Source organism: Nerophis lumbriciformis, linkage group LG22 (assembly GCF_033978685.3).
Source record: "Nerophis lumbriciformis linkage group LG22, RoL_Nlum_v2.1, whole genome shotgun sequence".
Classification (NCBI taxonomy): Eukaryota; Metazoa; Chordata; class Actinopteri; order Syngnathiformes; family Syngnathidae; genus Nerophis; species Nerophis lumbriciformis.
The window spans coordinates 8,894,159-8,917,443 of NC_084569.2; the positions used below are offsets into that span (position 1 = coordinate 8,894,159).

General features: G+C 41.6%; 1 protein-coding gene across 1 annotated transcript in view; it reads left to right on the top strand.

The window, feature by feature from the left end:
- The first annotated feature begins 5,226 nt into the window (after positions 1-5,226).
- cacng1b (calcium channel, voltage-dependent, gamma subunit 1b) overlaps positions 5,227-23,285 on the top strand; it is a 59,173-nt gene continuing 41,114 nt past the window's right edge. The window contains exon 1 of the mRNA XM_061973452.2: positions 5,227-5,397. The gene's annotated coding sequence lies outside the window, so the exon portion shown is untranslated. The remainder of the gene's footprint in view (positions 5,398-23,285) is intronic.

A 23,285-nucleotide genomic window follows, 5' to 3' on the forward strand; every position in this document is an offset into this window, starting at 1 on the left:
TCGTAGCTTTGTCCTCGGAGGTTGGAGAAGGTTAGCCTGTCCGGAGCGGAGGTGTCGTGTGGAGGATTTGGGGGTGAGCAGTTCTTTGAGGTAGAGGGGGGCATTTCCATGGAGGCGCTGGTGGGTTAGTAGGGAGACTTTGTATTCCATCCTGAGTGGAACAGGAAGCCAGTGAAGGGATTTGAGAATTGGTGTGATATGGTCGTATTTCCGCACTCACATCAGGATCTTAGCAGCACTATTCTGTAAGTATTGCAGCTTCTAGATGTTCTTGCTGGGGATCCCGACAAGAAATGCGTTGCAGTAGTCTAGCCTGGAGGAGACAAAGGCGTGGACGAGCCTCTCGGCATCAGAGAGCGTGAGTGGGGGGCGGAGTTTAGCAATGTTCCTGAGGTGGTAGAAGGAGGTCTTGCACAGTTGTTTTATTTGAGCCTCAAAGGTCAAGTGAGGGTCCATTCTAACACCCAGATTAGTGACTGAGGATGAGAGGTGAATGTCGTGGCCGGAGAAGGTGAACCTGTCCATGTAAGGAGATATTCATGTGTAAGTGACCGGAAAACAACCTCGAAATGTTGTAACTTATATGTTGATGTGAAGATAGACAAGGAGTCTCTCCTCCAGGATAGAGCTATCATTTTTTGCATTCCGAAGTCTGAATGTATTAACCCAGTCCACATGCGAATGTCCAACTAAGGCTCCTCAATTTATTTATTATTTACTTAAACCAGGCAGTTCGCTTTCTCCTAATTGAATATAAACATTCACCATATGCAGAACATAATAGGAGTTAATTATTCACTTCAGGAGCTAAGCTACCGCCAAGATACTGGAAAATGTAGTTACTGGAACCACTACACTACAAATTATTATTATATCTATTAAAGCTTCAAGAAACTGCAGTCTAATTCAGTACCAAACTGAACTGTGGGTCTTTGGTCGCTTAGTGGTTTACGTAGCAGACTTTATGTGCACCGGATTGGGGGCCATTGGAAGGGTAGTAGTTCACATAGTTGTCTTTCATTCAGTTTGTATAAATAATTTGCCATCACAGAGAAAAAGATCTAATGTAATTTCATTACAACAAAATATTCACTTCTATTTAGTTGATCTTCAGTGTAAAAGGTTTTGTCACTTCAGTCTTTCCGGAATAAAAATGTTGGAATGATGGAAAATGCCACCTCAGCGCAATGACTCCTCCTCCACATCCCTTCACCTATCAGAGAGTGACCGGGGCCAAAATATTATATAGAATAATACAAGTTATACATTACATATAGTAAAATATATATTAATTTAATTGAGTATCTGTAAATAAAAATATATGTTTAAAAATGCCTCCTCTGTAATGAACACCTTACCAAAAATAGAAGCCTGTCATGTCTTGAGGTCTTGAGTGATTTTTTTTTTTTTTAAAGATTAAAAAGAAACAATATACATAAAGTTTGTTTTGAGTTGGAAGTGGAAGAGAATGGGGCTGTTGTAACCTCAACTGTTTACTTATTTTTATGAAGTGTGATAAATTCCACCTTGCCTATCCATTCCATCTCTTGTCCATCAATATTTAATCTTTGATCATTGCACCTTGGCGGGGGGGGGGGGGGGGGGGGGGGGTATTGTATACAGTAGTTGTTCGTCAAGTAAAATAACATTATACTTAAATAAATCTGCTCAAAAAGACATGGTCTACTGTTATTTGCAATGGATGAAAAGAAATGCTTACCATTTGGGGTACACATATTTCTGGTAAGGCTATGACCTCTTTGTTCTTTATTTCAGGGTTTTCTTTGGGTTTCTTCTTTGTTCTATTTTCCTTGTATTTTACTTATTGTTCCCCTTTTTTTCGGCGGCCCAAGTTGGATAATGGCAAAATCATCATCAAAATGGGAGAAACAGGGAGGATATTCAACGCAAGGAAGAAAGAATGCGAACAAGAGACAACGGGAAGGTTCACAAGAAGCCTAAAACAAAAATCCGAACAGGAAATCTAAAATTAGCCATATCAGATCATTGCAAAAATAAATAACCACATCATGGACCGGGACAACGGCAAAATCATCGGCACAGAAAGTTACAAATTCAAACGATGGATCGAACTAAGGAAGCGGCCCAAGGAAACCATCAATCGGGATGAGGGAGCATACCTGGTACTCCCTCCTTCATTAACCATCAATATGTACACATATTTCTGGTAAGGTTATGACCTCTTTGTTCTTTATTTCAGGGTTTTCTTTGGGTTTCTTCTTTGTTCTATTTTCCTTGTATTTTACTTATTGTTCCCCTTTTTTTCGGCGGCCCAAGTTGGATAATGGCAAAATCATCATCAAAATGGGAGAAACAGGGAGGACATTCAACGCAAGGAAGAAAGAACACCAGAAAGAATGCGAACAAGAGACAACGGGAAGGTTGACAAGAAGCCTAAAACAAAAATACAAACAGGGAATCTAAAATCAGCCATGTCAGATCATTGCAAAAATAAATAACCACATCATGGACCGGGACAACGGCAAAATCATCGGCACAGAAAGATACAAATTCAAACGATGGATCGAACTAAGGAAGCGGCCCAAGGAAACCATCAATCGGGATGAGGGAGCATACCTGGGACTCCCTCCTTCATTAACCATCAATATGTACACATATTTCTGGTAAGGTTATGACCTCTTTGTTCTTTATTTCAGGTTTTTCTTTGGGTTTCTTCTTTGTTCTATTTTCCTTGTATTTTACTTATTGTTCCCCTTTTTCGGCGGCCCAGGTTGGATAATGGCAAAATCATCATCAAAATGGGAGAAACAGGGAGGACATTCAACGCAAAGAAGAAAGAACACCAGAAAGAATGCGAACAAGAGACAACGGGAAGGTTGACAAGAAGCCTAAAACAAAAATCCGAACAGGAAATCTAAAATCAGCCATATCAGATCATTGCAAAAATAAATAACCACATCATGGACCGGGACAACGGCAAAATCATCGGCACAGAGAGTTACAAATTCAAACGATGGATTAAAGAAGCGATCGAACTAAGGAAGCGGCCCAAGGAAACCATCAATCGGGATGAGGGAGCATACCTGGGACTCCCTCCTTCATTAACCATCAATATGTACACATATTTCTGGTAAGGTTATGACCTCTTTGTTCTTTATTTCAGGTTTTTCTTTGGGTTTCTTCTTTGTTCTATTTTCCTTGTATTTTACTTATTGTTCCCCTTTTTTTTCGGCGGCCCAAGTTGGATAATGGCAAAATCATCATCAAAATGGGAGAAACAGGGAGGACATTCAACGCAAGGAAGAAAGAATGCGAACAAGAGACAACGGGAAGGTTGACAAGAAGCCTAAAACAAAAATCCGAACAGGAAATCTAAAATCAGCCATGTCAGATCATTGCAAAAATAAATAACCACATCATGGACCGGGACAACGGCAAAATCATCGGCACAGAAAGTTACAAATTCAAACGATGGATCGAACTAAGGAAGCGGCCCAAGGAAACCATCAATCGGGATGAGGGAGCATACCTGGGACTCCCTCCTTCATTAACCATCAATATGTACACATATTTCTGGTAAGGTTATGACCTCTTTGTTCTTTATTTCAGGTTTTTCTTTGGGTTTCTTCTTTGTTCTATTTTCCTTGTATTTTACTTATTGTTCCCCTTTTTCGGCGGCCCAGGTTGGATAATGGCAAAATCATCATCAAAATGGGAGAAACAGGGAGGACATTCAACGCAAGGAAGAAAGAACATCAGAAATAATGCGAACAAGAGACAACGGGAAGGTTTACAAAAAGCCTAAAACAAAAATACAAACAGGAAATCTAAAATCAGCCATATCAGATCATTGCAAACGTAAATAACCACATCATGGACCGGGACAACGGCAAAATCATCGGCACAGAAAGTTACAAATTCAAACGATGGATCGAACTAAGGAAGCGGCCCAAGGAAACCATCAATCAATATGAGGGAGCATACCTGGGACTCCCTCCTTCATTAACCATCAATATGTACACATATTTCTGGTAAGGTTATGACCTCTTTGTTCTTTATTTCAGGGTTTTCTTTGGGTTTCTTTTTTGTTCTATTTTCCTTGTTTTTTTAACTTATTGTTCCCCTTTTTCGGTGGCCCAGGTTGGATAATGGCCAAATCATCATCAAAATGGAAGAAACAGGGAGGACATTCAACGCAAGGAAGAAAGAACACCAGAAAGAATGCAAACAAGAGACAACGGGAAGGTTTACAAAAAGCCAAAAACAAAAATCCGAACAGGAAATCTAAAATCAGTCATATCAGATCATTGCAAAAATAAATAACCACATCATGGACCAGGACAACGGCAAAATCATCGGCACAGAAAGTTACAAATTCAAACGGTGGATCGAACTAAGGAAGCGGCCCAAGGAAACCATCAATCGGGATGAGGGAGCATACCTGGGACTCCCTCCTTCATTAACCATCAATATGTACACATATTTCTGGTAAGGTTATGACCTCTTTGTTCTTTATTTTAGGGTTTTCTTTGGGTTTCTTTTTTGTTCTATTCTCCTTGTTTTTTTTACTTATTGTTCCCCTTTTACGGCGGCCCAGGTTGGATAATGGTAAAATCATCGTCAAAATGGGAGAAACAGGGAGGACATTCAACGCAAGGAAGAAAGAACATCAGAAAGAATACGAACAAGAGACAACGGGAAGGTTGATAAGAAGCCTAAAACAAAAATCCGAACAGGAAATCTAAAATCAGCCATGTCAGATCATTGCAAAAATAAATAACCACATCATGGACCAGGACAACGGCAAAATCATCGGCACAGAAAGTTACAAATTCAAACGATGGATCGAACTAAGGAAGCGGTCCAAGGAAACCATCAATCAATATGAGGGAGCATACCTGGGACTCCCTCCTTCATTAACCATCAATATGTACACATATTTCTGGTAAAGTTATGACCTCTTTGTTCTTTATTTCAGGGTTTTCTTTGGGTTTCTTCTTTGTTCTATTTTCCTTGTTTTTTTTAACTTATTGTTCCCCTTTTTCGGTGGCCCAGGTTGGATAATGGCAAAATCATCATCAAAATGGGAGAAACAGGGAGGACATTCAACGCAAGGAAGAAAGAACACCAGAAAGAATGCGAACAAGAGACAACGGGAAGGTTTACAAGAAGCCTAAAACAAAAATCCGAACAAGAAATCTAAAATCAGCCATGTCAGATCATTGCAAAAATAAATAACCACATCATGGACCGGGACAACGGCAAAATCATCGGCACAGAAAGTTACAACTTCAAACGATGGATTAAGGAGGCGATCGAACTAAGGAAGTGGCCCAAGGAAACCATCAATCGGGATGAGGGAGCATACCTGGGACTCCCTCCTTCATTAACCATCAATATGTACACATATTTCTGGTAAGGTTATGACCTCTTTGTTCTTTATTTCAGGTTTTTCTTTGGGTTTCTTCTTTGTTCTATTTTCCTTGTTTTTTTAACTTATTGTTCCCCTTTTTCGGTGGCCCAGGTTGGATAATGGCAAAATCATCATCAAAATGGGAGAAACAGGGAGGACGTTCAACGCAAGGAAGAAAGAACACCAGAAAGAATGCGAATAAGAGACAACGGGAAGGTTGACAAGAAGCCTAAAACAAAAATCCGAACAGGAAATCTAAAATCAGCCATATCAGATCATTGCAAAAATAAATAACCACATCATGGACCGAGACAACGGCAAAATCATCGGCACAGAAAGTTACAAATTCAAACGATGGATCGAACTAAGGAAGCGGCCCAAGGAAACCATCAATCGGGATGAGGGAGCATAACTGGGACTCCCTCCTTCATTAACCATCAATATGTACACATATTTCTGGTAAGGTTATGACCTCTTTGTTCTTTATTTCAGGGTTTTCTTTGGGTTTCTTCTTTGTTCTATTTTCCTTGTATTTTACTTATTGTTCCCCTTTTTCGGCGGCCCAAGTTGGATAATGGCCAAATCATCATCAAAATGGGAGAAACAGGGAGGACATTCAACGCAAGGAAGAAAGAACACCAGAAATAATGCGAACAAGAGACAACGGGAAGGTTGACAAGAAGCCTAAAACAAAAATCCGAACAGGAAATCTAAAATCAGCCATATCAGATCATTGCAAAAATAAATAACCACATCATGGACCGGGACAACGGCAAAATCATCGGCACAGAAAGTTACAAATTCAAACAATGGATTAAAGAGGCGATCGAACTAAGGAAGCGGCCCAAGGAAACCCTCAATCGGGATGAGGGAGCATACCTGGGACTCCCTCCTTCATTAACCATCAATATGCACACATATTTCTGGTAAGGTTATGACCTCTTTGTTCTTTATTTCAGGGTTTTCTTTGGGTTTCTTCTTTGTTCTATTTTCCTTGTATTTTACTTATTGTTCCCCTTTTTCGGCGGCCCAGGTTGGATAATGGCAAAATCATCATCAAAATGGGAGAAACAGGGAGGACATTCAACGCAAGGAAGAAAGAACACCAGAAAGAATGCGAACAAGAGACAACGGGAAGGTTTACAAGAAGCCTAAAACAAAAATACAAACAGGGAATCTAAAATCAGCCATGTCAGATCATTGCAAAAATAAATAACCACATCATGGACCGGGACAACGGCAAAATCATCGGCACAGAAAGTTACAAATTCAAACGATGGATTAAGGAGGCGATCGAACTAAGGAAGCGGCCCAAGGAAACCATCAATCGGGATGAGGGAGCATACCTGGGACTCCCTCCTTCAGTAACCATCAATATGTACACATATTTCTGGTAAGGTTATGACCTCTTTGTTCTTTATTTCAGGGTTTTCTTTGGGTTTCTTCTTTGTTCTATTTTCCTTGTATTTTACTTATTGTTCCCCCTTTTTTCGGCGGCCCAAGTTGGATAATGGCAAAATCATCATCAAAATGGGAGAAACAGGGAGGACATTCAACGCAAGGAAGAAAGAACATCAGAAAGAATGTGAACAAGAGACAACGGGAAGGTTTACAAGAAGCCTAAAACAAAAATACAAACAGGGAATCTCAAATCAGCCATGTCAGATCATTGCAAAAATAAATAACCACATCATGGACCGGGACAACGGCAAAATCATCGGCACAGAAAGTTACAAATTCAAACGATGGATCGAACTAAGGAAGCGGCCCAAGGAAACCATCAATCGGGATGAGGGAGCATACCTGGGACTCCCTCCTTCATTAACCATCAATATGTACACATATTTCTGGTAAGGTTATGACCTCTTTGTTCTTTATTTCAGGGTTTTCTTTGGGTTTCTTTTTTGTTCTAATTTCCTTGTTTTTTTAACTTATTGTTCCCCTTTTTTTCGGCGGCCCAAGTTGGATAATGGCAAAATCATCATCAAAATGGGAGAAACAGGGAGGACATTCAACGCAAGGAAGAAAGAACATCAGAAAGAATACGAACAAGAGACAACGGGAAGGTTGACAAGAAGTCTAAAACAAAAATCCGAACAGGAAATCTAAAATCAGCCATGTCAGATCATTGCAAAAATAAATAACCACATCATGGACCGGGACAACGGCAAAATCATCGGCACAGAAAGTTACAAATTCAAACGATGGATCGAACTAAGGAAGCGGCCCAAGGAAACCATCAATCGGGATGAGGGAGCATACCTGGGACTCCCTCCTTCATTAACCATCAATATGTACACATATTTCTGGTAAGGTTATGACCTCTTTGTTCTTTATTTCAGGTTTTTCTTTGGGTTTCTTCTTTGTTCTATTTTCCTTGTATTTTACTTATTGTTCCCCTTTTTTTCGGCGGCCCAAGTTGGATAATGGCAAAATCATCATCAAAATGGGAGAAACAGGGAGGACATTCAACGCAAGGAAGAAAGAACACCAGAAAGAATGCAAACAAGAGACAACGGGAAGGTTGACAAGAAGCCTAAAACAAAAATCCGAACAGGAAATCTAAAATCAGCCATGTCAGATCATTGCAAAAATAAATAACCACATCATGGACCGGGACAACGGCAAAATCATCGGCACGGAAAGTTACAACTTCAAACGATGGATTAAGGAGGCGATCGAACTAAGGAAGCGGCCCAAGGAAACCATCAATCGGGATGAGGGAGCATACCTGGGACTCCCTCCTTCATTAACCATCAATATGTACACATATTTCTGGTAAGGTTATGACCTCTTTGTTCTTTATTTCAGGTTTTTCTTTGGGTTTCTTCCAGGTGTGTTTATTTATTTATTTAAAAAAAAAAAAGTTATTTAATTATTTATTTTTTTTAATTAATCAATCCAACAAAACAATACACAGCAATACCATAACAATGCAATGCCATTCCAAAACCAAACCCGACCCAGCAACACTCAGAACTGCAATAAACAGAGCAAATGAGAGGAGACACAAACACGACACAGAACAAACCAAAAGTAGTGAAACAAAAATGAATATTATCAACAAAAGTATCAATATTAGTAACAATTTCAACATAGCAGTGATTAAAAATCCCTCATTGACATTATCATTAGACATTTATAAAAAAAAAGAACAATAGTGTCACAGTGGTTTACACTTGCATCGCATCTCATAAGCTTGACAACACACTGTGTCCAATATTTTCACAAAGATAAAATAAGTCATATTTTTGGTTTATTAAATAGTTAAAACAAATTGACTTTATTGCAATCAGTTGATAAAACATTGTCCTTTACAATTATAAAAGCTTTTTACAAAAATCTACTACTCTGCTTGCATGTCAGCAGACTGGGGTAGATCCTGCTGAAATCCTATGTATTGGATTTCAGTGAATCCTTTTGAATCGGGAAAAAATCGTTTTTGAATCAAGAATCGTGTTGAATGGAAAAAAAAATCGATTTTGAATCGAATCGTGACCCCAAGGATCGATATTGAATCGAATCGTGGGACACCCAAAGATTCACAGCCTTAGTTTCTTCTTTGTTCTATTTTCCTTGTTTTTTTATTTACTGTTCCCCTTTTTTGGTGGCCCAGGTTGGATAATGGCAAAATCATCATCAAAATGGGAGAAACAGGGAGGACATTCAACACAAGGAAGAAAGAACATCAGAAAGAATGCGAACAGAAGACAATGGGAAGGTTGATCATTGCAAAAATAAATAACCACATCATGGACCGGGACAACGGCAAAATCATCGGCACAGAAAGTTACAACTTCAATCAATGGATTAAAGAGGCGATCGAACTAATCAATTGGGGGGATGTGGGGAACTGAATCGCAAGATGGATCACATCATGGAAAAGCTGGTTCAAAGGGAAAAATTGGATATGAGAACCAGCATGGACGAATAGAAAAGACAAGCCATTGTCTGCGCCCCGGGCTGATGTAACAGTTGGTTGGGGGGCGCATAATAAATGAAAATAACATAACATAACATAACATAACATTGTAATGGGGGGCGGCGTGCTGAAGGTGGTAGAGTGGCCGTGCCAGCAATCGGAGGGTTGCTGGTTACTGGGGTTCAATCCCCACCTTCTACCATCCTAGTCAAGTCCGTTCTGTCCTTGGGCAAGACACTTCACCCTTGCTCCTGATGGGTGCTGGTTAGCGCCTTGCATGGCAGCTCCCGCCATCAGTGTGTGAATGTGTGTGTGAATGGGTGAATGTGTAAATACTGTCAAAGCGCTTTGAGTACCTTGAAGGTAGAAAAGCGCTATACAAGTATAACCCATTTATCATTTATTTATTTAATGTCTGCTCGCGGAAAAACAAAAATCCTAATCTACGATTTGACTCCCTTGAATGGCCTTGACGCTGCAACAACAGGAGCAGGCTGTTCTGAAAACATCCCCCGAGGACTCCTCAATGATAGACGCTTTTTGACCTCCCTCCCTCCTCAACGACACCTGGAGTCGAACTTTTGCTTGCATGCAGAACGGCCCCAGGCCTATGGACACTACATCAACACACCCAAGAGAATGGGCATGTACACACACACACCCCTTGTCCCCCACCCCACGCCTTTACCACCGCTTGATTCCCCTTCGGGGTGATGGACGGCTGGCAGCGCTTCATAGCAGCAGTCGACCTCCAGGGTCCCAACTCCTCCTCCACTCTGTTGCGAGTTGTCGTGATTAAATGTAACATGTTTATGTGTGCATGGCATAGAGGTTTTTTCCCACTTAGGAGCCTAGTCTAGATTGTATTTTTTTACTCATCTTCTTCCCCAGCGTTTTACCTTTTTCCCATCTTTTACGGGACGCCTCGTGGCGACCCATCAGCGTTCCTGTTCTGTAACCCTGTACACTGTTTGTTTGTCTAATCTTGAACGGGTTTGTGCTGAAAACAAAGTTTCATTCTACTTGTTGCAATGACAATAAAGTCCTATCCTATCCGGGTGACCCTTCTGAAGGAGACTGCAGGCGAGAGTCGAAACATGTCAGGTAAAGATTCCAATATACCGAAAATTTGGTCTGATTACAAGAACATTTGAAAAAGTATATGACTAAGTAGACATAATGAACCTTTTTGAGCAGCCGTGCTGTACGTCGACCGAGAGATGTCATTTAGTTACAAACCCCGTTTCCATATGAGTTGGGAAATTGTGTTAGATGTAAATATAAACGGAATACAATCATTTTCAACCCATATTCAATTGAATGCACTACAAAGACAACATATTTGATGTTCAAACTCATAAACTTAATTTTTTTTGTTGCAAATAATAATTAACTTAACATTTCATGGCTGCAACACGTGCCAAAGTAGTTGGGAAAGGGCATGTTCACCACTGTGTTCTTTCCTTTTAACAACACTCAGTAAACGTTTGGGAACTGAGGAGACACAATTTTTAATTTTCTCAGGTGGAATTCTTTCCCATTCTTGCTTGATGTACAGCTTAAGTTGTTCAACAGTCCGGGGGTCTCCGTTGTGCTATTTTAGGCTTCATAATGCACCACACATTTTCAATGGGAGACAGGTCTGGACTACAGGCAGGCCAGTCTAGTACCCGCACTCTTTTACTATGAAGCCAAGTTGATGTAACACGTGGCTTGGCATTATCTTGCTGAAATAAGCAGGGGCGTCCATGGTAACGTTACTTGGATGGCAACATATGTTGCTCCAAAACCTGTATGTACCTTTCAGCATTAATGGCGCCTTCGCAGATGTGTAAGTTACCCATGTCTTGGGCACTAATACACCCCCATACCATCACACATGCTGGCTTTTACACTTTGCGCTTAGAACAATCCGGATGGTTCTTTTCCTCTTTGGTCCGGAGGACACGACGTCCACAGTTTCCAAAAACGATTTGATATGTGGACTCGTCAGACCACAGAACACTTTTCCGCTTTGTATCAGTCCATCTTAGATGAGCTCAGGCCCAGCGAAGCCGACGGCGTTTCTGGGTGTTGTTGATAAACGGTTTTCGCCTTGCATAGGAGAGTTTTAACTTGCACTTACAGATGTAGCGACCAACTGTAGTTACTGACAGTGGGTTTCTGAAGTGTTCCTCAGCCCATGTGTTGATATCCTTTACACACTGATGTCGCTTGTTGACGCAGTACAGCCTGAGGGATCAAAGGTCACGGGCTTAGCTGCGCACGTGCAGTGATTTCTCCAGATTCTCTGAACCCTTTGATGATATTACGGACCGTAGATGGTGAAATCCCTAAATTCCTTGCTGGTTGAGAAAGGTTTTTCTTAAACTGTTCAACAATTTGCTCACGCATGTGTTGACAAAGTGGTGACCCTCGCCCCATCCTTGTTTGTGAATGACTGATGTCGGAGGCAGATATTTACATATATCCGAATTTAAGTTGTACTTCTTTCATTTATTAGTCATATTTGAAAACAGCTCGTCTTTTTCCATTTATTCTCTTGATGCTCTGTCAGCAAGCATACTATGTGTGATAACCTTGAGTTCTTTGGAATGTATTATGGCTAGGGAGACATTGTGCTTTTGTTATGGCTAGTGAGGGGGAAGGAGAGAGCGGTTTTTGGCGTTGGGAAGACAGACCATTTTGTGGAGGCGCAAGAGAATGTTCTATGGTTAGACTGGTCTCAATCTAAAAATGTATATTGTCAAAGCTTTGAGAATATATACAACAAAATACCTATTCTGTCTCTGGCGGTTTTTCAACTCAGCTTTAAGTGTCGGAAAGAACTTGGGAGCGAATTGTGACTTGACCACTGAGCATTTCATGGAATCTACTTTTATACCCAATCATGGCACCCACCTGTTCCCAATTAGCCTGCTCACCTGTGGGATGTTCCAAATAAGTGTTTGATGAGCATTCCTCAACTTTATCAGTATTTATTGCCACCTTTCCCAACTTCTTTGTCACGTGTTGCTGGCATCAAATTCTAAAGTTAATGATTATTTGCAAAAAAAAAAAAATGTTTATGAGTTTGAACATCAAATATGTTGTCTTTGTAGCATATTCAACTGAATATGGGTTGAAAATGATTGTATTCCGTTTATATTTACATCTAACACAATTTCCCAACTCATATGGAAACGGGGTTTGTAAAAGACCAGTTGTCCACAAAGTGAGTAATGATGTCGTCCTGTTTTGTTTGATGTTTCGTCCACGTGGCCTCATCAACACAACACTCACGAGAAAACTGACGAGCAAAAGCTTTCTCAAAGCGACCGGGACAAAGCCAGCGTCGGGTGACCGATCTGTTTTGTTCCAGACGAGACTATTCATTTAAAAGAAGTGGCCTGAGGGGGTCCGCGCTGGTCTAATTGAGCAGGAGAAATGTTGCCTGTCATTAGCGAACGAACGCCCTCTCGGCGGTCTCTCTCGCCACGGGTAAAATTAGCCACCAATTAAAATGGTTTTCCGTCCCGAAACAAAAAAGTCTCGACGGCTGTAATTGAAGTTAATCGCTGCGTCGATCCTGGTTTAAGTCACATGATTTTCAGAATAACATGATCCCTCTTCTTGATTGGCGGTGACACGTTACCATGGCGCCTGCACACATCCTGCCTTGTTGCTTAGAGACAGCCGTGAGGTGTGTGTGTGTGTGTGTGTATGTGTGTGTGTGTGTTTTTTTTGTTTTTTTTGGCATCCCAGCGGTGACACTATGAGCTGTAATCATAAGGAAAGGGGAAGGTCACAGGGTCACGCCCTGCGCCAAAAGACACCATTATTCCACACTTAGGAAGACAAGTGGCGACGTTCAGCCAGGGAGGGGAAAAAAAGAAAAGAAAAAGGTGTGTTGCCGTAAACGCACCTAGGTGGAACGTGGTAATGAAACCAGCGTCTCTGGAGACCGGCGGGCCTGCCTTCCCCCCCCCCCGCTTTAAAAGAGAGCTGATTTAGCTTTGATGATCAATTTCCCGCTTCACTCATCTGGTAATGGTGTTTACAGAGAACACTTTCGCTTTTGGAATCGTGTGACGTGTCTGCCCGCGTGCTGCAGCTGTGATACACGAGCATGGGGACACCTGGTTGTTACACTTGCAGGAAGTCAACATGGGGGGAGGAGGATTTGGTAAAGCTTCTGTTCTGATTGCACAGGAGGAAGGGACGGCACAGACAGGAAGAGGGGTGTCGTTAAACTCTATGTTTATTTATTATATATGCCATACTTGCCAACCTTGAGACCTCCGATTTCGGGAGGTGGGGGCAGGGGGGAGGGGGTGGGGGTGGGACGGGGGCGTGGTTGGGGGCGTGGCTAAAATGGGAGGAGTATATTTACAGCTAGAATTCACCAAGTCAAGTATTTCATAGATTATATATATATATATATATATATATATATGTGTATATATATGTGTATATATATATATATATATATATATATATATATATATATATATATAGAAATACTTGACGTTCAGTGAATTCTAGCTATATATATATATATATATATATATATATATATATATACGTATATATATATATGTATTTTATTATATATATATATATATATATTCATTTTATTATATATATATATATATATATATATATATATATATATATATATATATATATATATATACGTATTTTATTATATATATATATTCATTTTATTATATATATATATATATATATATATGTATATATATATATATATATATATATATATATATATATATATACATATATATATATATATATATATATATATATATATATATATATATATATATATATATATATATATATATATATATATATATATATATCCATCCATCCATCCATCTTCTTCCGCTTATCCGAGGTCGGGTCGCGGGGGCAGCAGCCTAAGCAGGGAACCCCAGACTTCCCTCTCCCCAGCCACTTCGTCCAGCTCCTCCCGGGGGATCCCGAGGCGTTCCCAGGCCAGCCGGGAGACATAGTCTTCCCAACGTGTCCTGGGTCTTCCTCGTGGCCTCCTACCGGTCGGACATGCCCTAAACACCTCCTTAGGGAGGCGCTCGGGTGGCATCCTGACCAGATGCCCGAACCACCTCATCTGGCTCCTCTCGATGTGGAGGAGCAGCGGCTTTACTTTGAGCTCCCCCCGGATGACAGAGCTTCTCACCCTATCTCTAAGGGAGAGCCCCGCCACCCGGCGGAGGAAACTCATTTGGGCCGCTTGTACCCGTGATCTTGTCCTTTCGGTCATAACCCAAAGCTCATGACCATAGGTGAGGATGGGAACGTAGATCGACCGGTAAATTGAGAGCTTTGCCTTCCGGCTCAGCTCCTTCTTCACCACAACGGATCGATACAGGGTCCGCATTACTGAAGACGCCGCACCGATCCGCCTGTCGATCTCACGATCCACTCTTCCCTCACTCGTGAACAAGACTCCGAGGTACTTGAACTCCTCCACTTGGGGCAAGATCTCCTCCCCAACCCGGAGATGGCACTCCACCCTTTTCCGGGCGAGAACCATGGACTCGGACTTGGAGGTGCTGATTCTCATCCCAGTCGCTTCACACTCAGCTGCGAACCGATCCAGTGAGAGCTGAAGATCCTGGCCAGATGAAGCCATCAGGACCAAATCATCTGCAAAAAGCAGAGACCTAATCCTGCAGCCACCAAACCGGATCCCCTCAACGCCTTGACTGCGCCTAGAAATTCTGTCCATAAAAGTTATGAACAGAATCGGTGACAAAGGGCAGCCTTGGCGGAGTCCAACCCTCACTGGAAACGTGTCCGACTTACTGCCTTATATATATATATATATATATATATATATATATATATATATATATATATATATATATATATATATATATATATATATATATATATATATACATATAAAATAAATACTTGAATTTCAGTGTTCATTTATTTACACATATACACACACATAACACTCATCTACTCATTGTTGAGTTAAGGGTTGAATTGTCCATCCTTGTTCTATTCTCTGTCACTATTTTTCGAACCATGCTGAACACCTCTGATGATGCATTCTGTGTGGCACGCACAAAAGTGCTTTCATCAAATGCACTAGATGGCAGTATTGTCCTGTTTAAGAGTGTCACAACATTGCTGTTTACGGCAGACGAACTGCTTTACGGTATACAAAAACGTGACTGCTGTTGTTGTGTGTTGTTACCGCGCTGGGAGGACGTTAATGAAACTACCTAACAATAAACCCACATAAGAAACCAAGAACTCGCCCTCCATCATTGAACAATTATAACGTTATTGGGCAGGTATGCTGTTTATATTGTGGGTTAGCGGACTCAGGTCCTCATGGACCTGAGTCCGCCTGAATTTCGGGAGATTTTCGGGAGAAAATTTGTCCCGGGAGGTTTTCGGGAGAGGCGCTGAATTTCGGGAGTCTCCCGGAAAATCCGGGAGGGTTGGCAAGTATGATATATGCACAATATATCCATCCATCCATCTTCAACCGCTTATCCAGAATTGGGTCTGCACAGCTCTAGCAGAGACCCCCAGACTTCCTTCTCCAGGGTAACATTAGCAACTTCCTCCTGGGGAATCCCGAAGCGTTCCCAGGCCAGAGAGGAGATGTAATCCCCCCATCTGGTCCTTGGTCTGCCGCGGGGTCTACTGCCAGTGGGACGTGCAACGAGGACCTCCCTCGGGAGACGCTCGTGAGGCTTCCGCATTAGATGCCCGAACCACCTAAGCTGGCTCCTTTCCAAGCGAAGTGCAAAGCGGCTCTACTCCGAGTCTCTCTCGGGTGACCGAATTTCTCACCCGATCTCTAAGGGAGATGCCAGCCACCCTTCTGAGGAAACTCATTTCGGCCGCTTGTATCCGCGATCTTATTCTTTCGGTCATGACCCACACTTCATGACCATTGGTGAGAGTAGGAATGTAGATGGCTCGGTAGACCGAGAGCTTTGCCTTCTGGCTCAGCTCTCGTTTCGTCACAACAGTGCGGCAGAGAGACTTCAATACTGCACAATATATAATAATCAGAAATTAAGTACGTAATAAATCCAAAAGAATGTATGGTGTGTGACGATTAGCTGTTGAGTGTTACCGGCAGTGTTGAGCGAGAGAGACGGAAGATCAAGAAGGACAAGGCAGAGCTCGGAGGTCCGTGAGCAGGCAGGGAGTCGGGGGCTTTAGCGAGGCGTCGAAGGTCCGTGTCCAGACGGGAGGTCGAGATCCAAGCAGCAGTCAAGGGAAGCAGAGGGAACAAGGGGAGACGAGACACACAGCTGGTCACGCGGGAACGGAGGTCTGCTGAGGGACGGCGTGGCGCTGTTGAGAGTGGCCTTGCCAGCAAACTCAGGGATTCTGGTTCGATCCCCACATTCTACCAACCTCGTCATGTCCGTTGTGTCCTTGAGCAAGACACATCACCCTTGCTCCTGATGGGTGGTGGTTAGCGCCTTGCATGGCAGCTCCTGCCATCAGTGTGTGAATGTGTGTATGAATGGGTGAATGTGGAAATAGTGTCAAAGCACTTTGAGTACCTTGTAGGTAGAAAAACGCTATTCAAGTATAACCCATTTACCATTTACCATTTGTTGTTGGAACACGACGGGGGAGAAAACACAGAGAGAGAGCAGGTTTGCATAGAGACGACAATAGGCTTACTGTACAGGACAGGTAGCTACGTTCTCGCGCGGGATAGCAGGTTGTGCAGGCTTAAGAAGGCAGGTTCTCTAATCAGTGACAGGTGCGCTGATTGCTGGCGATTGATTGATTGCAGCTGCTTGCTGCAGCCGGACTGACACACGCTCCCGGAGGTGTGCTCAGCGCAGCGCACACATGAATGCGCACTTAGGTGCGCTCGGGCCGTGACACCGTCCACTCTTTATGACGAGATATGATATCATTTTTATCCAGATCACAGGTCACTATCTACAGTGCATCTGGAAAGTAACGTTAATAATATCAATATTACAGATACCATGAACAAAAATTCCTCAAAACAGCCCACTGCCTATAATATGGGATTTTTAAACATCAGATCATTGTCTCCCAAAATGTTATTAGTTAATGAGGTCATTAGAGACAACTATCTTAATGTCATCGGTCTCAGCGAAACTTGGCTAAAATCAAATGAATGTTCCCGCTTAACAAGGCATCTCCTCCTAACCATACGAGTGCACCTATTGCCCGTCCCCTTAAAAGGGATGGAGCGGTCGCATTAACATCCAATGAAAACTTTAACCTTACTCCTAACCTAAGTAATACATATAAATCATTTGAGATGCTTACTATGAGGTCTGTCATACTGCTATCTCTCTATCTGGCTGTTATCTATCGCCCTCCTGGGCTCTATTCAGACATTATCAGTGAATTGAACAGTTTGTCGCTGATCTAGTGATGCATGCAGATAATATAATTTTAATGAAGGATTTTACACAAATAATAAATTAACCCACGCATTGCAACTGTAATATGATAGACCTAGTCCTTGTCCGTGGTGTCACCACCTCCAAAGTTATGGTACTCCCGTACACTTAAGTATTGTCCGATCATTACCTTATAAAATTGAAGTTCTGACTCATTGTCGGGCAGCACGGTGGGAGAGGGGTTAGTGCGTCTGCCTCACAATACGAAGGTGCTGAGTAGTCTGGGGTTCAATCCCAGGCTCGGGATCTTTCTGTGTGGAGTTTGCATGTTCTCCCCGTGACTGCGTGGGTTCCCTCCGGGTACTCCGACTTCCTCCCACCTCCAAAAAAACATGCACCTGGGGATAGGTTGATTGGCAACACTAAATTGTCCCTAGTGTGTGAATGTGAGTGTGAATGTTGTCTGTCTATCTGTGTTGGCCCAGCGATGAGGTGGCGACTTGTCCAGGGTGTACCCCGCTCTCCGCCCGAATGCAGCTGAGATAGGCTTCAGCACCACCTGCGATCCCGAAAGAGACAAGCGGTAGAAAGTGGATGGATGGCTGGACTTAGGTTAAGACTAAGATTAAGTTTTTAGTCATAGATTAGTGTGACCTTTCCCCCCGCAGCCCTTTTAAGGGAACGAGCAACATGTGCACTCGTCTAGTGTGTGAATGTGAGTGTGAATGTTGTCTATCTGTGTTGGCCCTGCCATGAGGTGGCGACTTGTCCAAGGTGTACCCTGCCTTCCGCCCGATTGTAGCTGAGATAGGCTCCAGCGCCCCCGCGACCCCGAAGGGAATAAGTGGTAGAAAATGGATGGATGGATGGATGACTCATTGTCAACAAGCAACTAATAACCACTGCTTTAGCAGGCCCAACATTAATGCTGTCACAACTACGACTCCAGCTGGCCAACTGCCTCCAGTAATGGCACCATTCCAATTATGTGGGCTCTATCGATAACCTCACTAACAACTTTAACGACGCCCCGTGCGAAACCATTGATAGTATAGCAGCCCCAGGTTTACAGACGAAACCAGAGCTTTTAAACTATCATGTAGAAAGATGGAACGCAAATGGCGTGCGACTAAACTTGAGGTTTTCCATCAAGTATGGAGCAATAATTTGATAACTTATAAACACGCGCTTATCTTAGCTAAAACTAATTACTACTTCAATCTCATCCGCCTCAACAAAAACGATCCTATATGTTTGTTCAGTACAGTAGCATCGCTAACCCAACACGGCATAATTCTGGTTGTGCTTGCTGACCTCGAAGCAATTTTATTTGGTGCATGGTGAAATGATCAGTGTGACGAGTAGATGGCAGTCACACACAAGAGATACGTGTAGACTGCAATATGACTCGAGTAAACAACACCAACATTTTATATGTTCCATTGAAAATATAGAACATTACACACGGCGCTCAAAAAATCGATCAAAATGTTTTAGTAGGACTTTGGTAAGCTATGAAGCCGCACCGCTTGATGGATTGTACTGTGCTTCAACATAGGAGTATTATTATGGTGTGTGTATAAGGTAAGACATATTATCTGGAATTTTGTTTCGCAATATTATGCAAAAGCAACTTTTCTTACCTTCTGGTACCTGCTGATCTGTATTTGGGATCTGCATAAATCCTGAAAAATTGCGCGCGTCCGCCTTTGTAGTCCGTAGTCGATAAGCTTCTTCTTTTTCTCTACCTTCTTGTTATGTGACATTCATCCTCCGCTGTTGCCATTTCTAATATAAAGTAGTGTAAAGTTCTTACTTACATCTGTCAGTAAACTCGCCATGAAAGCGCTAAAACATACCGGTGTAGTGAGTTTACATTATTCACCCAAGTAACTTTAGTTGTTAGAGAGTTCCGGTTTTTCTTGTTGTTGTTTCCGGATGAGGAGATGCTGCTCCGTTATTGATTGAAGTAAAGTCTGAATGTCATTAAAAACAGTTAGCGCCATCTTTTGACACTTCTTCCACTCCCGTCCTTGCACGCTACACCGCTACAACAAAGATGACGGGGAGAAGACGCTGTCGAAGGTGAGCCACGTAAATAAGACATCCGGAAGCGACTGTCAGAAAGCGGCTTGAAGATGATGTGTAAAACATCATCTATGCAACATTTTGACCAAAGAACCACCATTACATGTTATGTAGACCACAAGGAAGTCTTTTACATTTAAAAAAAAATTATAATAATAAATTGACTCCTTTAATGCGCCCTATGATCAGGTGCGCCTTATATATGAAAAAAGATCCAAAGTAGACCATTCATCGGCAGTGCGCCTTATAATCCGGTGCGCCCTATGGTCCGGAGAATACGGTACATTTACCTTTGCAAAACATTTGCCTTCGGGTGTTGTTCTTTGCAGCTCTCTTGCAGGTACCTCCATTGCATCACATTACAGTAGCTTCTTAAACGACTTTATGCTCTGCCTCTTGCTTCCCTTGTGAGAGTTCAAAGCCCAGTTGTGTTATCAGGGTTGAAAATGGGCCAGACGTTAGACTAAAGTGGGGCACGGCGGCTTAAAAAAAGCACGTCCAAAAAAAGGGATGATTGTGCCCGTGAGACAGTTATTTCTTTCTAAAGTGCTTCTCGCTGATTGTTGTGTTGCATAGCAGGATTGTAGCTGCTCCAAGGAAAAGCATGTACAGTCCTGGTCAAAAGTTTACATACACTTGTAAAGAACATAATGTCATGGCTGTCTTGAGTTTCCAATCATTTCTCTTATTTTTTTGTGATAGAGTGATTGGAGCACATACTTGTTGGTCACAAAAAACATTCATGAAGTTTTGGTTCTTTTATGAATTTATTATGGGTCTACTGAAAATGTTGGGTCAAAAGTATACATACAGCAATGTTAATATTTGCTTACATGTCCCTTGGCAAGTTTACCTGCAATAAGGCGCTTTTGGTAGCCATCCACGAGATTCTGCTTGGATTTTTGACCACTCCTCTAAACAAAATTGGTGCAGTTCAGCTAAATGTGTTGGTTTTCTGACATGGACTTGTTTCTTCAGCATTGTCCAAACGTTTAAGTCAGGACTTTGGGAAGGCCAGTCTAAAAGCTTAGTTCTAGCCTGATTTAGCCATTCCTTTACCACTTTTGACGTGTGTTTGGGGTCATTGTCCTGTTGGAATACCCAACTGCGCCCAAGACCTAACCACCGGGCCGAAGATTTTAGCTTGTCCTGAAGAATTTGGAGGTAATCCTCCTTTTTCATTGTTCCATTTACTCTCTGTAAAGCACCAGTTCCATTGGCAGCAAAACAGGCCCAGAGCATAATACTACCACCACCATGCCTGGCGGTAGGCATGGTGTTCCTGGGATTAAAGGCCTCACCTTTTCTCCTCTAAACATATTGCTGGGTATTGTGGCCAAACAGCTCTAGTTTTGTTTCATCTGACATCACATGGACAAAGATCAGACCTTCTGGAGGAAAGTTATGTGGTCAGATGAAACAAAATCATTTAGAAGAAGCATTTAAGTCCCATCTTAAAACTCATTTGTATACTCTAGCCTTTAAATAGAACCCCCTTTTTAGACCAGTTGATCTGCCGTTTCTTTTCTTTTCTCCTCTGCCCCCCTCTCCCTTGTGGAGGGGGGGCACAGGTCTGGTGGCCATGGATGAAGTGCTGCCTGTCCAGAGTCGAGACCCGGGGTGGACTGCTCGCCTGTGCATCGGTTGGGGACATCTCTGCGCTGCTGACCCATCTCCGCTCGAGATGGTCTTCTGCTGGCCCCACTATGGACTGGACTCTCACTATTATGTTAGATCCATTATGGACTGGACTCTCACTATTATGTTAGATCCACTATGGACTGGACTCTCACTATTATGTTGGATCCACTATGGACTGGACTCTCACTATTATGTTAGATCCACTATGGACTGGACTCTCACTATTATGTTAGATCCACTATGGATCTACAACATTCACCAGGAGATGGCAACAGACAAACATAGATCACTCTATTACATTCCTCCCCTTTTAGAAAGGTAGAAGTTACTCAAAAGAAATAAACAACCCAACCAAAAAAATGCAGCAGCTCAATTAAAAAACTGTACTTAAGCCACATTATTTATTTATTTTAGTACTGAACTCTTAACCCTCATTTGTAAACAATAACATGCTTATTATACAAACAGTATTTGTACATCTTTAACAAAAAATGTTTTTTCTGTCTTCAGAGATTCCGTTTTTTTGGTGGTACTCGAAACCTTTCTGGGTACTTGCGGATCACTGGTGGGGTTTTTGTTGTGGGTGATCTGGGTTCTGATGATGGCAACTCAGCAGCCCTTGAATCTGGTTCAATGATGAGACAAGTTTGTGTCTGACTCACTGATGGTCCTGGTGATGGAACTGAAACAGCACTGTCCAGTTGTACTGATGGCACATTTTCTGCAACTGGTGGAGACTAGATAACTGGCAGTCTCTCCATGTTTTCTCGCCATGGTAACATGTGATCCACATGCACTGTGCGCTGTCTCTGTCCCTCTTGAGATATATATATATATATATATATATATATATATATATATATATATATATATATATATATATATATATATATATATATATATATATATATGTCAAGACTTGGACTGTGGCGTGGTTTGTTCTCCCGTGGTGCAAATGAACATTTGGACCAGACATGGCGTGAAGGTGAAGACATATTTAATTTTACTATAACAAAAAGAACAAACTAAAGGTGTGCACAAGGCGGAAGTACAAACTTGACAAATGAAACCAATACTTGCACGTGGGCAAAAAACTAAGGACATGAACAAAAGTCGCTAACTGTGGCATGAATCGAAAAAACTTACTTAGACAGGGCATGAAGTACGCAGAGGTAAACAGAGTGTGACAGGGGTATGAATCCGGGATTTCGCCAGGACGACGAACTGAATACAATGAACTTAAATACTACCTACATGATTAACGAAAACAGGTGCGTGACTCAAAACGTGAAACGGGTGCGTGACGTGACAGGTGAAAACTAATGGGTTGCTATGGTGACAAAACAAAACAAAAGTGCACAAAAAGTCCAAAAACAAAACCGAACATGACTAAAACAAAACATGATCACACAGACATGACAATATATATATATATATATATATATATATATATATATATATATATATATATATATATATATAAGAAAATACTTAACTTTCAGTGAATTCTAGCTAAATATATATATATATATATATTTATTTTATATATATATATATATATATATATATATATATATATATATATATATATATATATATATATATGCTCCAATCACTTTATCACAAAAAAAATAAGAGTTGTAGAAATGATTGGAAACTCAAGACAGCCATGACATTATGTTCTTTACAAGTGTATAAAAGTAGGTTTTTTTAGAGATACATGATTAAAAACATGGCCTAAAATGTGGATTACCTCCTGCCATTGTCTGAAATGATGACTCCTGATTGGCCGAGGAAGTAGATCATCTCATAATAAAGGAAATAGTCCCCTGATGCACGGCAC